Raw genomic sequence first — 23,345 nt, 5'->3', positions numbered from 1 at the left:
ACAAATGTGATATACTATAAAAAAGGAAAAGGTTTCGTAATTTTATTATTTTAATCTAACTATTTTACCACTATACAGTGCAATGTTGCGATGATATACAAATTATTCGATAAAATGTTAGTGCAAAACGGATACATGAAAACGAACAAGATAATCATCGACCTCAATATCTAAAATATTCTTTTCTAACATCTAATCTCTACTACAATAAAACATCATCTAACAAAACCTACAGAAATAATTCTAGTCATGTGTTGCTAATCGAAGCAAGGAGGGGGGTTACATGAAAGCTGAAGCAGGAGCTGTAAGGCCTACGACAAGGAGTGATGAGGTATACACGTTGCTAATCGAGAACAATGTAAGTGCCTTACTCTCCCGAGAAACTAATCAGCACAACAGAATCCCTGCCACCGCCTAATCAGCACAACACGTTGTTAATTTGTTTAGTGTGCCATCGATTTGCATGAAATATGCGTGCAGATTATATAATAACTTTAAGTACTCAACCAAGACAATGACAACTAATAACTTATGTGTGGCGGAACCGCCCGAATTATTCCAGCTTAAGTGCCCAAGTGTAACCCTTAAGGGCAGCAACACACTTAAACAGGAATAACCCGTCAGTCCCTCGGTCCGATAAAGCCACTTACCAGGATCGAATACCACTAGCTCACTCGAAGGTGAGGCACAGAGAAATACAATAAAACATAATACCACAAATTTAAATAAGTATCATTAGTGATTACATTATCGAAGTTTCAGAAATAATAACCATAAATTTTAATGCAGCGGAAATAACTAACGGAGAAACCGAGTAACATGGCGAAGCCTGGCCACGCTACTCCTCCTGGTCCTCTCCTGCGGAAGCAATAACCCACTCGACCGTCTATCCCAGTGGCAGGGATGGAGGCCAAGTCACACCAGCAACCAATCACCCTAAGGGGTACCTGCAAAAAAAATTATGCCACAAGCAAGGCTGAGTATACTAATACTCAGCTAGACTTACCCGGTGTGAGGAGTCTACTCCTCTACCTCTAGACATGCAGTTGTTTGGCTGAGGGGTTTGGTTTGCCAAAAGCACTAGCTGAGTCTAAAAACAAGTTTTAGCTTTTCAAGTTTTAGTATGATCCTTTTTAAACTAGATGAGTACCTAGCTAGTCATACATGGTATCAAACATTTTTACCAATCAACATCTTTTGCCACTCACCTCATTTCCACTTATTACTCAATGTAGCAGCATGAATCAAGCAGTCTCATTAGCTACGAGAAGCAGACGATTCGAATCGAGTTTTTATCCTTGCAAGGTAAACCTAAACACACGACGTGGCGAGGCACTCCGTCCCCACACACATCAACTGTCCCCATCGATTCCCCGTCAGCAGAGAGGGGCTCACCGCCTTGGCGTACAATGCCTCACTGACCCCGACTGCCATCGTGCAGTGACCGCACTTGTACCCACCATAACCGGAATGGGAGACCACGTCTCAGGTCGCGTGAGGAGGGCAATCTGCTGCCAGGTTCACTCAGGTACTAGGCTTACCGATTTACCATATTTCTCGGCATATGTTTAGTACGTTCAAACGCTTGACACACGGTACCACACATTAATCCTTATTTCAATTTCCATCTCGTAGACAACGCATCCCCATGGATCGTTGTCCACAGACCATCATCATTACGATATAAAATTGGATACAACCAATTCCTGACCTCGCGCGAGTGCTAGAAAAATCACTCGACTTCTACCGAGATCCCTAATTAGTAAAGCAGCTACTCGACCTAGCATACTAGTATCCATCTCAAAAGGAATCCTGAGTTCATGCAACTAAGGTTCCAGTCAACTCCTACACTTAAGTGCACAGTATAAGCCTACAAACATTAAGTGTAGTAAAATAGTATATATAAACGGTTATGCATAAAACCGGAGCTTGCCTTTAATTTTTAACACTTAGATAGTGTTTGCTGGGGGAGGTACTCGCTTGGCGAGCATCCACTGGTTAAGTCCATCACTCTTCAGGTCGTCCACCAACTGCATCTTGTTGTTGGCACCACATCACTTGCACGATCGTCATCTCTCGGTCCTAAATGAGATGTAGGATGTATATGTATGAATATGATGAAATATGTCACAAGATAATCCCAAAATGGATGGTAGCGAACTAAACATTAAATTGTAAGACACCGCGACAACCGTACGCAAGCGCTAGTTATCTATACGTCATCGGGCATACGTAGTCAATCATCACTGGAAAACAACAAACACTTCCTATAATTATCTATTGCAAACACGACATCATAAGTACAAGCATTCGCCACGTTCACTTTTATCATTCATTAGTTACTTATTATTAAACTAGTTAAGTATGCATAAATTTACGATGACTTAAACATAGACAAACTTAGTAAAAAAAAGGAATAGTTGCTTAATCGGGTTTTACAATCATTCACAACCTTCTACTGCAAGCATACACCCTAGAGAACACACATGAGGAGATAGTTTATTCACAATTACAAATTGTACTACTTTAATGATGTTGGTTATTTAGTAGTATTAGCAGAAAGCCAAAGACATGACATTATTCATTTTATTTCCCTAATATATAACTGCACTTGCTAACTGTTGATTAAGCTAAGCTACTTATTAGACCTTAACCAATTTGGTTCACTAACTTAGTGAAATGTGTACTACTTACTTATATATAACCTCAATTATATTAGTCACTATCATTATTACTCATGTTCAATTAAAACCCAAAACAAGCAAGCAGTCAACTCAAGACAGCTACAACAGAGTAGAGCAATCAATCACATTCAATATGTTTGTGACAGCAGCACAACAGTTGATTGTTTCAGTTATAACATACAAGACATTCATCCAAAAATAGTGATCAAATACTTTTTGGAAGGTTTAAGGAATGCTCTACAACTTTGGTACTGTTATCTCAATTTGATTAGAAACTTAACAAGGTTAAATCGTGACAAACGATAGCTCTGTTCAGCTTTAGACAGATTCAGACTTGCGACTTCAAAATTTATAACTAGAGACTCAGGCATTCAAATCAATTGATCCTAGATTTTCTGGAAAGCTAATTAAACATTCTACAAATTATTTATAAACATCTTAGGTTGATTTAAAGTATATCAAGAGTAAAAGACACTAGAAGGCTTTGCTGTCCAGATTTGGACAGATTCAGACTTCACACTTCAAACATCTACAACTTAATCTTCAGATCATCAAAAAGTGATTCAAGATTTTTTGAAAAGCTCATCAAAAGCACTACACAACTTTTATAATTACCAAGAAGCTATTCTATCTTTAACCAAGTCAAACAATTCAGTTTTCGAAATCTGTTCTGACAGTGGACAGAACACAACAACCATTTTGTAAAATTCATAACTCTTAAATTATCAGGCCTGTGGTTATGAAATTTTAACACAAGGAAGATCAGAAAAGCATTTACAACTTTCTTATAACGACCATGAACAGATTGCAACATTAAATTGAGCAAACAATGCAGTTTCTGAAATCTGTACAGAATTTGGACAGATTCAGTTACTGAATTTGTGAACAGCATAACTCCTAAACTATCAGACCTATGGCTGTCAAATTTTAACACCAGCAAGATAATAGAGTTTTCTACAACTCTTCTATATGATTTTTCTACAGAAAACATGATTTAGTTTATCAAACAAACATCACAACTAAAACAGTGCGTGCAGTCCAAAACAGCAACTATAAATTTTAGCTCCTTTTTACTTTAAGAATTGTCATGTTCTAGAGACTGAAATTAATCTAACACTTTACTATTTATTAGAGTTGAAACAAACAAATTAGGACCAACAAGTCACTTACAAATTTTATCCGAGTCATTTCGTGCGCTAGAGTTATTACCACACAATTAACAAACACATGCACCAAATAAAGTACTTCGGCACACATGTTCGACATCACACAAAATTGTGATGAAATACTAATATTTAACTTTAGACCATCATGACATAACCATTTAAACTCTAATTGGTGTTAAGGTGTAACTCAAGCATTCCATGAAACATGCATGATTTTGTTTTCTCCTAATTTTCACTAACTCGTGTAATTATAAAAGGGGTGTTATTTTAGCACCATATGAAACTATCTAATTTGGGGCTGGAATTTTTATGAGGCATAGTTAATAACAAATTATGACTAATGTATAAATTTCACATGCCCAGGTTTTATATTTTATTTACTACAAAAATAACAAATTGTTGATGCAATAAAGCATGTGAGACAAGGTTAAATCTAAAACTAATTATTTTCTGTGGATGCATGACCATATCAAGTTTTCTTAGGCTACTATAATATCATACAAGGACAGTGGAACATCATTTTCCATTTTTACATCCATATATTTTTTATAAATCATTTAAAACTACTTAAGGTGCATTAAACAAGTTAAATCACTAACTTAATAATACATGCACAACAATTCATGAAATGTTTCCAGTCACCAAGCATCACAACAAGAGTCTACTGTAAAAATATGAATCCATTTGGAGCACTAGAGCTACAGATCTAAAAATAACAAGCAAAACAATCATCTTTTTCCTATTTAACATGTTTTAATTAACACACCAAGAAAACAGTGAACAACCTACAAGTTTTATATTTTTCTTAGATGAAGTATGACAGCATCTAACTAACAAAACAAATTTCATCATTTTTGGATTTTTATAAATAAAACTATGGAGAGAAGCAAGTTCATTTATTTTGTAAACCAGTTTTTAAATACGAATTTCTACATAAAACCTTTTCCACTAAACCATACCAACATATAGATCCAATAGTTAGAGCATTTCATAAGGAAGCCAACAAAACAAGTTTCACGATTTTAGGAGCTCTAAAACTCGAGATATGAATATTTGAAAGAAGAGCACAAATCTGCAATTTTGTGTGTTCTTACCCATGGCCTTGGGCCCACTCGTCATAGGCACAGGGAGGTCTTCTTCAAGCTCCAGCCATCTCCTCCACGCAAGGGAGCAGAGAAGGGGCCGGGCTGGGAGGTGAGGGAGGGGAGACGGCCATGGATGGGGGAGGGCACCATGGGGAAGAAGGAGGAGCTCCCTGCTCAGCCAAAACAGAGAAGGGAAGGGAGTGGTGTGTGGGAGAAGGGAGAGGGTGGGCTGCCATTTATAGAACGAAGCTCTGGACATGTCAGACTGCACCAGCAGATGGCAGGTGATGGCAGAGCGACTTTGGGCGCCTATTTTCGTCGTTTTCCCCTTGGAATCGGATCAAGGTTACTGTAGGAAATATCTTCCTTGATGTACACTCTGTACAGCACTTGAGGTGATTCGAGCATTGGTTAGAGAGATAAAGACCCACGAAAATTGGTTTGTCAGTGGGTTAGAAAACAGTGAAAACTCGTGAAAACTGAATGTCAAAGCATGTCAAACGGAATCGGATGAATGCCATCTTTTAATATATTGTGCCCCTATTAGTTATTAACAACTTTTATATTTGAAAAAACTTGAGTTGTTCAACAAAAATTTGGGAACGCGGGACGTCGACCCGAACAACGCTGATTTCAGACTTAGAAGAATTTGAATCCTGAAATCAGATTTTTATTCTGTCTTGATGGCACTGTTTGAGATACTTACAAGTTGAATCAAGGCTTGGTTTAAATATAATATTTGTTGTATAACACAGGTTCTACAACTTTTATAAAAGGTCAAACCTCATATCTTGAATATAAATTAAAGTTTCACTTTTGTCAAGGTAGCATCATTATAAGGCTTCAAATTATATTTTTAAGGCAATCGGGGTATTTTCTCGATATTTTCTTGGCATTTTCTCTACATGAACCCTTAATAACTTTTGTTGTAGAGTTAATATGGAGTTGTTTGAGCAAGATTACAAGGCTTGGTTGAATTTCCAAATTTGCACATGTTTAAACGAGAAGTTTCAAGCAAGTATATGATTTATGTTTTGATGTGAGCATTTGGTTCAAACTTTGCGAAATCTTTAGAATACACTTGATAGATAGAGATGAATGATGATATAGAGATAAGAAGTTGATTTGCATAAGAATTAATTAGAGATTGGCCCAACAGAGATTCCGCTGGAGAATGCGGATTCAGACTATGTATTTGGACATAGACCGAATATCAAGAAAGCGGATTCGGACACCGATTGGATAACGTAACAACTATCGAGAGTCCGAATAAATGAGTCTGGACGGGAGTTGCGAGACGAGATTGACTTTCGAATTTGCGTTTGCTTCAAGGAACAAAAAGTTTTAACAGGCTCCAAATTTGGCTGTTCTTGAGATCGAATAATTCCGAAATTGGTGAAACTTTCATGAGTAACTTGATAAATGGAGATAGATGTGATCGAGAAATATAAATTTTCACTGAGCATCCGAGATTAGGATAAATCTCCCGACATAACGCGAAATTGACACCTGGGGTGTCACAGCCTTCCCCCTTAAAAAGAATCTCGTCCCGAGATTCGAATGAGGATATTTAAGGGTGGAGAAGCATGTAACTCCCAGACTGAAGATAAATGCAAATTCATGAGAGGGTATCTCACAAGATACTGGAGACAGATTTGGTTAGAATATCGCGACATATCGAGACAAAATGCAGCGATCACTCTGAGAGTGTCCACAAAAGATAGCACATCGGTGTAGTCTTATAATGGATCACAACTATTAACCGCGATACCAGCGCGTACCGAGCAGCTCAACCTTGTGTGCGCGCCCATAAGAGGCTCTCGGTTTCGTCGCAGCACCATCAGTCGTTTAGTCATAACACCATTACCAGACGCAACCAATGATAAATCCACGTGACATAAATAGATGGAGCCCATGAGAGTATGGCCCAGAAAATAAGAATGTGATCAGAGTTGAAGCAGAGATTGCTGGCAAAAGAGCATCACATGAGAATTTTCTTGAACTCAGAGAACTATTTTATGATCAACACGGAGATTATCAGGTCAGAGATTTATACGAGTGGATATGAGGGGAACCAACCATGAGATCAAGATTGGCAACTTGATGAGATATGAGAGAACTAAAGTCAACAGCATAATCCATTGAACTAAATGGATACACCGCCTAGAGATAGAAATTGATAAAACAGTGTCATGATCCTCGAAGAACGAGTATGAGAATTATCAGAATTGAGAGATTTAGACAGATCAATATCCAATACTTGAGAACGGGTTATAGCAGATAACCAGATAACGGGGCAGAATCAATGAAGGATCAGAGATTCGGATGATAAATCCAACATGATTCACAAGAAAAAGGATTACCAGATCCATGCAAGAAGGAGAGGTAGGCAAACAGGATCAGCTGGGATGATTAACAGAAATGCTATGAAGTTTTAGGGGCAAGGATTTATGGAAAGAAACATGGCCTTGTTAGGGTTTGCGCAACTAGACACCGACAATAATTTTTTTTTGACACAACAAGTGCACAAGGAAAGTTTTAGTTTGGCTAGCGGTTAAGCTATGGGGGTCTACAAGTTGTGCAGGTCTAACTTCAAAGGTAAAACACTCAAGGGGGCTAGAAAATACCAACACAAGTAAGATTTTTTTAAGGAAGTTTCACTTGCTAAACTCAAGGTTGTTTGGAGTGGGGGGGGTCTTTTCATGAGAAGAGCAGACAACATTTTTTTGTAAAAAGAGTTGAACAATTAAAACATTTTTTTTGCCAAACAAGAGAAGCACATAACACAACCTAGTCAAGACTATCTTGACACACAGGATAAGATTTTTTTTGCGCAGTTCCTAGCAATACAACACATTATTCACAATTTCTTATTATTGGAATGAAGGTGAGAGAAGCATGTTGATGCACAAGAGACAATGATGCGACAATCAGGATGCATGCTCATTCTAGTCGTCTTCTCAGACCTAACTACTTTTTCGGGTGCTTGCTATAGCATCCTTCCTAATAGTAGTAGTAGCCTTTATGGCCTATATAAATATAGCCACCTAGCTACCCATCTATTTCCTAAGGCTTCACGTCCTAGGTCTATCCTTATCGTCCTGACGATCTATCCAACATTGGTTTCTAAGCAAATTTTACTTTAGAAAAGGTTGGAAATCATGACTTATTGACTCTCTGTGATGGTATTCGCTCCGATACCAGCTGTGGCGGAACCGCCCGAATTATTCCAGTTTAAGTGCCCAAGTCGCACCCTTAAGGGCAGCAACACACTTAAACAGGAATAACCCGTCAGTCCCTCGGATCTAGTCCGATAAAGCCACTTACCAGGATCGAATACCACTAGCTCACTCGAAGGTGAGGCACAGAGAAATACAATAAAACATAATACCACAAATTTAAATAAGTATCATTAGTGATTACATTATTGGAGTTTCAGAAATAATAACCATAAATTTTAATGCAGTGGAAATAACTAACGGAGAAACCGAGTAACATGGCGAAGCCTGGCCACGCTACTCCTCCTAGTCCTCTACTGCGGAAGCAATAACCCACTCGACCGTCTATCCCGGTGGCAGGGATGGAGGCCAAGTCACACCAGCAACCAATCACCCTAAGGGGTACCTGCAAAAAAAATTATGCCACAAGCAATGCTGAGTATACTAATACTCAGCTAGACTTACCCGGTGTGAGGAGTCTACTCCTCCACCTCTAGACATGCAGCTGTTTGGCTGAGGGGTTTGGTTTGCCAAAAGCACTAGCTGAGTCTAAAAACAAGTTTTAGCTTTTCAAGTTTTAGTATGATCCTTTTTAAACTAGATGAGTACCTAGCTAGTCATACATGGTATCAAACATTTTTACCAATCAACATCTTTTGCCAGTCACCTCATTTCCACTTATTACTCAATGTAGCAGCATGGATCAAGCAGTCTCATTGGCTGCGAGAAGCAGACGATTCGAATTGAGTTTTTATCCTTGCAAGGTAAACCTAAACACACGACGTGGCGAGGCACTCCGTCCCCACACACATCAACCGTCCCCATCGATTCCCCGTCAGCAGAGAGGGGCTCACCGCCTTGGCGTACAATGCCTCACTGACCCCGACTGCCGTCGTGCAGTGACCGCACTTGTACCCACCATAACCGGAATGGGAGACCACGTCTCAGGTCGCGTGAGGAGGGCAATCTGTTGCCAGGTTTACTCAGGTACTAGGCTTACCGATTTACCATATTTCTCGGCATATGTTTAGTACGTTCAAACGCTTGACACACGGTACCACACATTAATCCTTATTTCAATTTCCATCTCGTAGACAACGCATCCCCATGGATCGTTGTCCACAGACCATCATCATTACGATATAAAACTGGATACAACCAATTCCTGACCTCGCGCGAGTGCTAGAAAAAGCACTCGACTTCTACCGAGATCCCTAATTAGTAAAGCAGCTACTCGACCTAGCATACTAGTATCCATCTCAAAAGGAATCCTGAGTTCATGCAACTAAGGTTCCAGTCAACTCCTACACTTAAGTGCACAGTACAAGCCTACAAACATTAAGTGTAGTAAAATAGTATATATAAACGGTTATGCATAAAACCGGGGCTTGCCTTTAATTTTTAACTCTTAGATAGTGTTTGCTGGGGGAGGTACTCGCTTGGCGAGCATCCACTGGTTAAGTCCATCACTCTTCAGGTCGTCCACCAACTGCATCTTGTTGTTGGCACCACATCACTTGCACGATCGTCATCTCTCGGTCCTAAATGAGATGTAGGATGCATATGTATGAATATGATGAAATATGTCACAAGATAATCCCAAAATGGATGGTAGCGAACTAAACATTAAATTGTAAGACACCGCGACAACCGTACGCAAGCGCTAGTTATCTATACGTCATCGGGCATACGTAGTCAATCATCACTGGAAAACAACAAACACTTCCTATAATTATCTATTGCAAACACGACATCATAAGTACAAGCATTCACCACGTTCACTTTTATCATTCATTAGTTACTTATTATTAAACTAGTTAAGTACGCATAAATTTACGATGACTTACACATATACAGACTTAGTAAAAAAAGGAATAGTTGCTTAATCGGGTTTTACAATCATTCACAACCTTCTACTGCAAGCATACACCCTAGAGAACACACTTGAGGAGATAGTTTATTCATAATTACAAATTGTACTACTTTAATGATGTTGGTTATTTAGTAGTATTAGCAGAAAGCCAAAGACATGACATTATTCATTTTGTTTCCCTAATATATAACTGCACTTGCTAACTGTTGATTAAGCTAAGCTACTTATTAGACCTTAACCAATTTGGTTCACTAACTTAGTGAGATGTGTACTACTTACTTATATATAACCTCAATTATATTAGTCACTATCATTATTACTCATGTTCAATTAAAACCCAAAACAAGCAAGCAGTCAACTCAAGACAGCTACAACAGAGTAGAGCAATCAATCACATTCAATATGTTTGTGACAGCAGCACAACAGTTGATTGTTTCAGTTATAACATACAAGACATTCATCCAAAAATAGTGATCAAATACTTTTTGGAAGGTTTAAGGAATGCTCTATAACTTTGGTACTGTTATCTCAATTTGATTAGAAACTTAACAAGGTTAAATCGTGACAAACGATAGCTCTGTTCAGCTTTAGACAGATTCAGACTTGCGACTTCAAAAATTTATAACTAGAGACTCAGGCATTCAAATCAATTGATCCTAGATTTTCTGGAAATCTAATTAAACATTCTACAAAATATTTATAAACATCTTAGGTTGATTTAAAGTGTATCAAGAGTAAAAGACACTAGAAGGCTTTGCTGTCCAGATTTGGATAGATTCAGACTTCACACTTCAAACATCTACAACTTAATCTTCAGATCATCAAAAAGAGTGATTCAAGATTTTTTGAAAAGCTCATCAAAAGCACTACACAACTTTTATAATTACCAAGAAGCGATTCTATCTTTAACCAAGTCAAACAATTCAGTTTTCAAAATCTGTTCTGACAGTGGACAGAACACAGCAATCATTTTGTAAAATTCATAACTCTTAAATTATCAGGCCTGTGGTTATGAAATTTTAACACAAGCAAGATCAGAAAAGCATTTACAACTTTCTTATAACGACCATGAACAGATTGCAATATTAAATTGAGCAAACAATGCAGTTTCTGAAATCAGTACAGAATTTGGACAGATTCAGTTACTGAATTTGTGAACAGCATAACTCCTAAACTGTCAGACCTATGGCTGTCAAATTTTAACACCAGCAAGATAATAGAGTTTTCTACAACTCTTATATATGATTTTTCTACAGAAAACATGATTTAGTTCATCAAACAAACAGCACAACTAAAACAGTGTGTGCAGTCCAAAACAACAACTATAAATTTTAGCTCCTTTTTACTTTAAGAATTGTCATGTTCTAGAGACTGAAATTACTCTAACACTTTACTATTTATTAGAGTTGAAACAAACAAATTAGGACCAACAAGTCACTTACAAATTTTATCCGAGTCATTTCGTGCGCTAGAGTTATTACCACACAATTAACAAACACATGCACCAAATAAAGTACTTCGGCACACATGTCCGACATCACACAAACTTGTGATTAAATACTAATATTTAACTTTAGACCATCATGACATAACCATTTAAACTCTAATTGGTGTTAAGGTGTAACTCAAGCATTCCATGAAACATGCTTGATTTTGTTTTCTCCTAATTTTCACTATCTCGTGTAATTATAAAAGGGCTAGCTGTTATTTTAGCACCATATGAAACTATCTAATTTGGGGCTGGAATTTTTATGAGGCATAGTTAATAATAAATTATGACTAATGTATAAATTTCACATGCCCAGGTTTTATATTTTATTTACTACAAAAATAACAAATTGTTGATGCAATAAAGCATGTGAGACAAGGTTAAATCTAAAACTAATTATTTTCTGTGGATGCATGACCATATCAAGTTTTCTTAGGCTACTATAGTATCATACAAGAACAGTGGAACATCATTTTCCATTTTTACATCCATATATTTTTTATAAATCATTTAAAACTACTTAAGGTGCATTAAACAAGTTAAATCACTAACTTAATAATACGTGCACAACAATTCATGAAATGTTTACCAGTCACCAAGCATCACAACAAGAGTCTACTGTAAAAATATGAATCCATTTGGAGCACTAGAGCTACAGATCTAAAAATAACAAGCAAAACAATCATCTTTTTCCTATTTAACATGTTTTAATTAACACACCAAGAAAACAGTGAACAACCTACAAGTTTTATATTTTTCGTAGATGGAGTATGACAGCATCTAACTAACAAAACAAGTTTCATCATTTTTGGATTTTTATAAATAAAACTATGGAGAGAAGCAAGTTCATTTATTTTGTAAACCAGTTTTTAAATACGAATTTCTGCAGAAAAACTTTTCCACTAAACCATACCAACATATAGATCCAATAGTTAGAGCATTTCATAAGGAAGCCAACAAAACAAGTTTCACGATTTTAGGAGCTCTAAAACTCGAGATATGAATATTTGAAATAAGAACACAAATCTGCAATTTTGTGTGTTCTTACCCATGGCCTTGGGCCCACTCGTCATAGGCACAGGGAGGTCTTCTTCAAGCTCCAGCCATCTCCTCCACGCAAGAGAGCAGAGAAGGGGCCGGGCTGGGAGGTGAGGGAGGGGAGACGGCCATGGATGGGGGAGGGTGCCATGGGGAAGAAGGAGGAGCTCCCTGCTCAGCCAAAACAGAGAAGAGAAGGGAGTGGTGTGTGGGAGAAGGGAGAGGATGGGCTGCCATTTATAGAGCGAAGCTCTAGACATGTCAGACTGCAACAGCAGATGGCAGGTGATGGCAGAGCGACTTTGGGCGCCTATTTTCGTCGTTTTCCCTTTGGAATCGGATCAAGGTTACTGTAGGAAATATCTTCCTTGATGTACACTCTACAAATCTTGTACAACACTTGAGGTGATTCGAGCACTGGTTAGAGAGATAAAGACCCACGAAAATTGGTTTGTCAGTGGGTTAGAAAATAGTGAAAACTGAATGTCAAAGCATGTCAAACGGAATCGGATGAATGCCATCTTTTATTATGTTGTGCCCCTATTAGTTATTAACAACTTTTATATTTGGAAAAACTTGAGTTGTTCAACAAAAATTTGGGAACGCGGGACGTCGACCCGAACAACGCTAATTTCAGACTTAGAAGAATTTGAATCCTGAAATCAGATTTTTATTCTGTCTTGATGGCACTGTTTGAGATACTTAGAGGTTGAATCAAGGCTTGGTTTAAATATAATATTTGTTGTATAACACAGGTTCTACAACTTTTATTAAAGGTCAAACCTCATATCTTGAATATAAATTAAAGTTTCACTTTTGTCAAGGTAGCATCATTATAAGGCTTCAAATTATATTTTTAAGGCAATCGGGGTATTTTCTCGATATTTTCTTGGCATTTTCTCTACATGAACCCTTAATAACTTTTGTTGTAGAGTTAATATAGAGTTGTTTGAGCAAGATTACAAGACTTGGTTGAATTTCAAAATTTGCACATGTTCAAACGAGAAGTTTCAAGCAAGTATATGATTTATGTTTTGATGTGAGCATTTGGTTCAAACTTTGAGAAATCTTTAGAATACACTTGATAGATAGAGATGAATGATGATATAGAGATAAGAAGTTGATTTGCATAAGAATTAATTAGAGATTGGCCCAACAGAGATTCCGCTGGAGAATGCGGATTCGGACTATGTATTTGGACATGGACCGAATATCAAGAAAGCGGATTCGGACACCGATTGGATAACGTAACAACTATCGAGAGTCCGAATAAATGAGTCTGGACGGGAGTTGCGAGATGAGATTGACTTTCGAATTTGTGTTTGCTTCAAGAAACAAAAAGTTTTAACAGGCTCCAAATTTTGCTGTTCTTGAGATCGAATAATTCCGAACTTGGTGAAACTTTCATGAGTAACTTGATAAATGGAGATAGATGTGATCGAGAAATAGAAATTTTCACTGAGCATTCGAGATTAGGATAAATCTCCCGACATAACGCGAAATTGACACCTGGGGTGTCACATTATGTCCGTCAGGTAAAGGAACAAAATACAAACCTCTAGCAACATCTCTACCTCTTCAACGTCATTCTCATTTCCAGGCACAGTAGCTGCACTGGCTCTGCTTGCTCTTGATACTTTTGAGCCAATAGTTGGGGATGCAGGGCAGTTTGGTCCGACAGAACCACTGACAGGGGAAGATGCCCCAGCCAACTTTCTAGACAAGTAAAGATCAGCCATGTCGTCGTCATCATCCAATAATTGTTCAAGCTCATCTCTCACCTGGCAAATAGAGAAAAAACTGTGATTCCTAAACGACAAAAAGAAAAAGAAGAGTGCTAGTAGTCTATCACTATTCACCAAGAATACTCTGTATATGAGATATTGTCACTAGCAATCCACATGCAACATGAAACCTATGCGCCACCCTTAGTTTTGATGAACAATTTTATTTCAGTCAAGAGCTCTCATTTTCTCCAAACTGGCAAATAAAAAAGGGTTAATACTTTATTTTACATGGACAATGGAATGTTGTTGAAATTTAGAAGGACAAAACACAAAGTCGCATGGCTACCCATGCATCCCCTAGTAAGGTACAGTAAAAAAACAAACATACGTGCTAGTAGGGTCAAACAGGTAACTCCAGGGAGTGTTATTATCTTAGCACATATTCTGTAAAGGATGAAAGTTAAACTAAGGTGCTTACACAACTCAAAGTAGTCCCACGATTCCAACTACAATAGAACATAGAAGATAATAGTACAATATTATTTTCTATGATTCTGAAGGCAGGGGCATGGTGCAACTGTGGACACCCACAATGCATCCTTATAGAGTAGTAGTGTGTCTAAGCAATGATTGTTGCACCCCATCAGGAGCAAAATGAGACGACAGTTGCTAGCACAACTGATATTTGATCCTTCATGACCTTCTTAGTTTCTTACGCTCTTATGCTTCATGTGTATTGCAAAGCATTAATTGAAAGTTATTAATTAAAAGAGATGAGATATGAAACATAACCAAAAGCTGAACAAACATGGTTGCTAATAAGAGATGTTGACCAATAAGCTAAAATCCAGGCTGATACGCTGCCCTACCTAACTTGAAGCCCAAAAACATTAAATATGTGTTGCTGCTCATCACAAATACTGTAACATCACAATGATAACCACTGGGCAAGAAATGATCAAAAAATTGATCGGCGGAATTAAGACAGGTTCCATCGATAAGCTACATTGTTCTACAAACGGACAAGACACATGGTTTCTTGTTTCACATAAGGAGTTTTACCAACATGATGTAGTGTGTACACACACATGAAAAATTAGGTGCAGATCGAATTGTAGAAGCTAGAAAGTGCTCGATTATACTTCAGCCTATTCTTCTAATCAAGTAATATGGACTCGTTTGTAAGATAATTGCTAAAAGATGCCTGAAGCAATAGGTAGACACGTATAACTATTTATCTATGAGCAAAAAAGGAGCATGCCAATGAAACAAGCATATCTAAATAGATGCCTACTGGATATCAAAATAGGGCAAGCCAAACATGTTACAACAAAGTTATGATGCATATGAGATATCCAAAGTCGAAACCAACCGATCAATATTAAAAAGCGGGATAAGATGACATGTTGTGTAGCTTCAATGTAAATGATGCTAAACTTCTATAGGTTTTCATCTCAAAACTCAAATACAGTAACATTATACTAAAAATGGTGGGTGCAACGTCCACATGACTGAAACAAAAACCACCAATATTTCTAGTAATGAAACAAAGTCAGAGTTTGTTGTTTCAGCCAATACACTATACTGTTAGTTGATATCTTTACAGGATGAATGACAAGCTACTATCAGGTGCTAGCCAAAGTATTATTGTAGGAGTTATTATAGGATAGTATAATAATTACAGCTGCACATATAGTAAGTACCTTGTATGTATCCTTTCCAACAGAATCATACACGACGTTGACACCTTTTCTGATGTAATAACATTGACTCTTGCGACAACATCTCTGCTAGTGTAAATTATGGGATGGTGGCATCCACCGTAAGCTGACTTAGTCATGAAATAATGAGAATGGAAAATTTAGCTGAATGAGAATGGTAGGCTGAAATAATGAAAGTGGCACCAAGCCCGCTTGAGCATTGACAAACGAGTTAGCCGACATGGCCAGTAGCGTCATGGACCAGGACAGCATGGCGACTCTCAACCTACGTGCACCACGTAGAGTAATAATGAGAATGGAAAATTTATTACATTTGGTCACAGAAATAATGCAAGCTCCATAGCATGGCAATCAGGTGGGTCACAAAATTACTTTGTTTTTTCTAGCTAGCTCCGAACTTGTGAAGAGCAAACTGGACATACTCCATACACAATAGCAAGAAGGCTGAGTGTAATAATAAGAAGGGGTTCCCAGAATCAAAAACTGAATTTAAAAAAAGGATGAAGGTAGCACAAGCCACTGCATGTACAACACATCAGCTATGTTGTTCTCATGAAGCGTGCCGGGGTTCAGTAGCACAAACAATCAACTATTTAGGATGTCTCAAAAGCTCCTGCTCACTCTTAGTGGTATCCTGCTCACTCTTAGTGGTATCCCAATCAATCTAATGCTCTTTTGCTATATATTTTAGAATTTTTAACTTAATTCACCTAGAAGGTTTCTTAACTGGCGGCTTCTCAACCAACTTCAAAAGGGGATTAAATGTTCAGAGTGGAGAAGAACGAACATAAGCAATAGACACAATTCAATATTTGGTTGAATTTGCATAAAAAACATCCATGCTTCCAAGGTTGTTAACAACAGCATGTAGGCATGACAACTGCAGTGGAAACATTTTTTGTCATCTTTTCAAAAACATCATGTGTGTGACCAAGTTCAGGGAGCTCAGATCACCTTGGAGCTGCAAATACCAAACTGTAGATACCTTCTTTCCAGTCTATTAGATGTTCCCTGAATAAAAGGTTGGCATAAGATTGGGATCATAGTGAAAGACAAACCTCTATTTTGCAATGAGGGGAAGGCATGTAACAATCAACTCACAGAAGAACTCAATGATCTCATTTGCTGTCATAAACTTATGTTCCCTAATTAGTGTTCAACCTGCAGAAATGCCAAATTCATATATTAAATAAAACCACAAATATCATAGGAACGCCTAGTACACATGAACAATAAATCACAGACACCCACCAGCAGACATTGCTAACATTTTGCTAACATATGGAGTTATTATGATCAGCAAGACCACAAGTAGTTTAATGAGATAAATTGTTAGTATTATGATTAGTGGCGTATCTAGAGGGTGGACAGGGTGGGCCTCTGATTTTGATCTACTACAATATGTAGATGGTTTTGATTTAGAGGAAAACCGTTTTAAAAAATGAAGTAGCACTCTTTTAAAAAAACAGTTGCAAACCTGGGCTTTGATTAGTTTAGAACTGAAATTTTCTTTTTAAATATATATAGATCTTGAACTTCAGTATCTCTTGGAGTTGGAATCCGTTTTAGGGCTTCAGCCATCATACAATTGTGTAATGCCAAGAGTTTTTTTTCTAAACTTCTACATAGCTTTTAATTGTTAGCATGCTTCGAATGCTGCACTTTCATTAGTATTGTATTGCACATACCTTGTTTCTCTCCCCACCAGGTAGACCTTGTATTCGGCTCATCTCAATCCCAAATTGCTTTTCCCTGAGTATCCAGCTCAGCCTAGCAGCAGGACACTTAGTATTTCAGTTACACTATTTTAGAGAAAAGAATATGGCGCTCACTGAACATCCATGACATGTAAATCTATAATTGGTGCCTATCTTATTAAAAAGCTTAGCAAGCAAACACATACTCACCAAAGATGTGGCAGATGACATTGTGGCCGCCCGGCGTCTGTCCACCAGAGAGCACGACACCGACCTTTAGCGGCCTGGTCACCGCGGGCTTGGTCGACGACACCAGTGACACCGAGGGCTGGCCCAACAGGTTGGGGAAGAGCTTGGTGATCTCATCTGCAATAGATCGATCAAGCATGTACAAATCTGGTGAGCTTGATGAAATCCATAGAAAACCACATGCAAGACACGAGATGCCACAACAACGTTGAACGATCACTCATCGGGGTTACCTGCGGCGGAGCTGGCAGGGCCATCGACGACTAAAACGAATACTATTTTACAATTGTAAACTGCTTATACCAGCGTGGGGATGGGGCTTTTGGTGCATTAGTTATTCATGGGTCTCTGAAATCATAAATAAATTCTTGCATGGATATAGGAGAAAAAATCTGTATGGACCAAAGAGAGGAAGTACCGACGGCTGTTGCGAGGTGGGGTGGAGTGGGGCTGTCTCGCTCACCACCGGGAGGGGGTCACCTCGCCCTAGACGATTAGATCTGGACAGAGCTCGATCAGGTAGCCGTGCCTGGGCGCTCGCCCTCGGTGGCTGACAGCGGACTCCGGCTACCCATGTCCATTGCGGCGTCGGTCACGCCCTGCCAGCTCTGCGGTCGAACATGTCATGGCACCAGAAGTACTCGTTGATGTCGTCGTAGTTCCTCCAGGCGGCGTGCGGTGCCTTGACGTCATGGCTGGACTCAGCCTTAGCGTGGATGACATCGCAGATGGGCGTGACGACGCGCACGAGGAAGGTGTTTTCGCCGTGCACGGCGGGGTTGGCGGGGCGACCCGTGGCGGTGTCGATGAAGCCCTCGAGGATGAGGTGCAGCTCGGTCGCCATGTGGTGGTAGATGTAGTAGAGGCACTCAGGCATGAAACGCAGGTTGGCAGCCTCGCCCAGATGAGTAGGTGTAGGCCTGTGTAGAGCAGATCGGCGCGCGGGTCGCCCTCGGGGATGTAGACGGAGGGGCGACGGCCGAGGAAGCCGCAGGAGCACCGGATTTGGTGCGTGATCCGTGTTGGAGCACTGGATTTGGCGTGCGATGAGGCGCATCTGCGCGTTGGCAAGGAGAAGCACGAGGTGCTCACGGTGGTTCCTGACGTTGTCGCGCTGGAAGCCGAAGAAGGCGCCGAGCCAATCCATGAGGTCCTGATCGGCGCGCCACAGCGAGAAGGCGGCGGGCGGAGGCCGCCCACTGCCCAGAGTGCCGCCGCGGCAGCCCGCACCTCGGGGAACCGGAGCGACGGGTGCTCGGCTGAGCCGTGGATGTCGGGGGCGCAGAGAGGGGTAGTTTGGGTGAAGGGGATTTCGTGGAGAAGGGAGCACGATGTCTGCGGGGCCGGTGGGTGGGATCGGAGAACGGACGATGTCGCGGGATCGAACGGTTTAGATCACAGAACAATAGAACGGGTGGCTGAGATTATCTAACGGCAGAACGCAAGGGAGGCAGGCTACCCTTATAGCCTTAATAAGTAGTATAGATTTAAACTAGATTGTTTTGAAAGGAAATGGAAATGATAAAGCAGATTAAACTTGTATTAAGTTATCTGATTCCTGAAAATGGTACTAACCTTCTGTCAACGTTTCCAATGTTTCTTGTTTCACTTCTCTACATTTTTTAGTTTACAACTACACTGCATATGCTGCCAGATTTGTTCAAATTTTACTCTTACTCACATTTCCACGATCCCAGCAGCATAAGTAATATATGATATGTTGCATGCTTAACATAATACTGTCCGTAACAGATGATGTAAAATAGGGGATTTACATTGTACATGATACTATTTGTAGAGTGAAGTTGAAATAGAGGATGATATATGGTAGCTGATGAATATAGCCTAAGGGCATGTTTGGAGGTAAAGTATATTTTTTATATTTTCTACGTAATACCATGATTTATAGAAAATACCATAGTATTTATGTCATAAGGTGTTTAGTTGCATTTCTAAAAACCATATTTTCAAAATCATGGTATTCCATAATATTTTTAAAGTGTTAGAAACTCCACTCCAACCCAAAGTTTCCATGTCATGGCTATCTTTTGTCTAAATACTATAGTTTACAATGTTGTATTTAAACAATATTTCTAAAAACTATGGTATTTTTTGAGCTGGCCAAAACTATAATTGTCATGACAATTGTAAGAAAAATGGATACCAGGCCATTTGATTTTGGTGTTTGATGATCAACATAACCTTGTGGACTAATGTGTTTTCTAGTGTTTGTATTTATAGTTCACAGGATACAGAGAGGATTGGACTAAGGCACTGAGAATGCAACATCTCAAAAGAAGACATAAAAGAAGCGTAGAAGTACAAGACTTAAGAACAAAAGAAGCCCAAAAAACAGCGAAGAAATCCATGAAGTGGGCAGTCAGCTAGTGCACTGGTGGCGTACCGGAAAGTGAACAATACCTGTCCGATGGGACACCGGGCAGTTTGCGCAGAGAGACCCGCAACTAGGCGCTCTCAGGCTGTAGCACTGGACTGTCCAGTGTGCACCGAACAGTCTGGGTAACGATAGGATCCAATGATCGACTGCTACAGACCTCAACAGTTGGCTGACGTGGCTAGGGCACTGAACTGTCCGGTGCGCCCAACGACAGAGCAGTCAGCTTTCTATCCAACGACTAGAATTGTGGGAGAGGCTATAAATACCCCACCAACCGGCCATTTAGAGGTGTGGGAGCCCAAGCAGCATACCAATACATGTTGTAGACATTTTGCAAGTGCTCAAACACCCAAGTGCTTAATAGAATCACTCAGTGATTAACGTAGGTGCTTTGCGAAGTGCTTAGGTTAGTTAGACTGCTTATGCGCTTACTCTAGGTCAATCCTAGTTAGTCGAGTGAGTTTAGAAAAACCACACAACCCCTCGGCTCTTACGCGAGCCATTGTAATTGCATCGAGTGGGGCGAGAGTCTTGTGAGACCGTGACAACCGAGTTTGTGTCACGACTGCCACCGTGTACCGGAGGGAACGAGGCCCGCGGCGTTTCGGCCGGAAGCTCGATAGTGGAGACGGCTGGGAGCGTCCGAGAGGAGCCAGAAACGGAGCACCACTTGCATGTGGAGAAGGCCCGTGGCTCTCTACGGAGTTACTCGACCGTGGTGCTTGGCCCTCTCGTGGGCTACCCTTTGCGTAGGAGCACCAACGAGGATTAGTCGGGACCTTGTGTGGTTCCAGATACCTCGGTAAAAATATCGACGTCATCCACGAGAGTTTGCATTTCTACCTTTCTCTTTACCTTCCACATTTATATTAAGTATTTAAGTTTCAATCTTGCCTCTCTAGTTAGATTATTTAGATTGAAACTTAGGCTTTGCGGTAGAGATAGCAACACTTAGACAAAACCTAATTTGCACATTCTAGATTATTTATTTGCATAGGTTTTGCTCTAGGGATTTATTTGTGGCCTAGCTTAGAGAGAATTTTTAGAAGTCCCAATTCACCCCCTCTTAGGCGTCACCGTTTCCTACAACAATTACAGAATATAGGTGTCGTCGTTTTAGAAACTGGTGGACAATAGATTTGTGTTCGGTAGGGATGGAAGCGCGGACTCACTCCGAATGGTGGATCATGGAGATCCTAGCAAGAAACTGAGACAGAGGGTTTATACTGGTTCAGGCTTTCACCCTAGTCCAGTGTAGTGCTGATCGTAGTGTTGCTTTGAGGCATGTTACAGCCGGTGTGCTTGTGTGCGTACAATAGGAGAGGGATTCCCTTTTATACTTTAAGGGACGGTCCTTACAAGTGAGAGAGAGAAAGAGAGAAAAGACATAGAGTTCTTCAGCTTACGCCCTCAGCTATAGTGCGCAGTGGACCTCTCTAGGGTCAACCTTGGGGCGTGCCTACTACACGGTATGGCTCCTTCTGACAGGTCATGTGCTTCCGTATTCCTCGCACGACGCTCTATCCCATCCTTCTGTCGTGCGAGTTCCTCTAGCTTGCTCTATTCTCATGTCGCCGTACCATATGGGTCCCACAGAACATGCTCTCAGTAAGGTTGAGGTTCGTGTGCAAGTTACTCTGTCATTTTGGACACAAAGGAAGTCAGAATATCGCTCGTAATACTCCCTCCATTCTAATATAATATTCATTTTAGAATGTTAATAGATTCATATAATATTTGATGTATGTGTTTTATATACATGTCTAAGTTAATTGTCATCAACTTGAATATAGACACAAAAACAGAGACCTAAAAGGAAATAGTATATTAGAACATAGGGAGTAGAATATACACTAGTAATACTTATGTTGGAAAACCGATAACCATATGCATAATATCTCCTAAACATAATTTCCTTTTCACTCTATTTTTGTTCAAAAATCAACCGGTAACAAGTTTGTGGGACATCTATTAATAGAGAATAAAAAAGCACTAACAAATAAAAGAATGAACCACCCATATGAAAGAGACGACAACAAGACAACCAAAAATACTTTTTTCACTGCTCTTTTGGAATGCGGGATTTCGTTTGGTTCCTTGTGTTTTCATGTGAAAATGAACTGATTCCTATAAAATTCATGTATGATTCCTTTGTAATTCCTGCATTACAAAGGGAGCCTCAGTGGTGACACCAACATAATGAATAGTGTTTTTGCAAAACAACTTATTTCCGTTTGGGACAACATTTTTCCAAAGACCTTTTCTAAGAATCTAGATTCCTGGACAATCTACCTATCACGAGAATCTAGATATCGAGAATAATGAGTGGGAAGGAAGATGAAGGGGTATACACGATTTAGGGTTTAGAAAGCGATGAATTCCTCCAATCGCGATGACCCGTCGAATTCTACATTCACGTAAAATTGGACGATTTTCACAGAAGCGATTCTTAAAGAAGCGGACTAAGAAGCAAAACGTTTGCCAGTCAGAACAAATTCTGATGGCCAGAATCTGGCTAGAAGCCGAAACAAACAACCCTATCTATATCTATATAAATCTATTAAGAACCTAATGTGGGCACCTGGTGCTACCACGGCTTCACCCTCTGCCATGTGGGCCCCATGCCCAGCGCCCGCGCTCTATCTTAGCTACTACCCTATGCACCCGCGTCATCTTTTTACAAATAACATCTATTTCAAATTAACCTGTTGCACGCCCGTCCCCTCCTCGCAACCAACCACAACTCCACATATAGATGGCCAAACTGGTGGCCCATCATGGGCCCGCTATGCCCGACGCCCGCGGGCCGCAGCTCTGGTCCAGGCATAGGCACGACACACCGGCCTGCTGACCGTGCCGGGCCGGCCCGTTAGCTCGTTGCGCCATTTGGTTAAATTAGCGTAAAATGTTAAAAAGCAGTGCAGGATTTGGGGTTCGAACCCATGCCCTGATGGAAGAAGGGCGGGAGACACTGGGTGAAATAGTCTAACCGGTAGAACA

The 23,345-nt window shown here is 39.9% G+C and overlaps 1 pseudogene; it reads right to left on the bottom strand.

Moving 5' to 3' along the window:
• Positions 1-18,539: 18,539 nt before the first annotated feature.
• Positions 18,540-22,957, bottom strand: LOC103645000 (callose synthase 12-like; annotated as a pseudogene).
• Between the last annotated feature and the right edge of the window lie 388 nt (positions 22,958-23,345).

Source organism: Zea mays, chromosome 1, assembly GCF_902167145.1.
Source record: "Zea mays cultivar B73 chromosome 1, Zm-B73-REFERENCE-NAM-5.0, whole genome shotgun sequence".
Taxonomy (NCBI): Eukaryota; Viridiplantae; Streptophyta; class Magnoliopsida; order Poales; family Poaceae; genus Zea; species Zea mays.
Note: the sequence above shows the minus strand (reverse complement) of the source record. Positions and strands in the feature narration are given on the sequence as shown.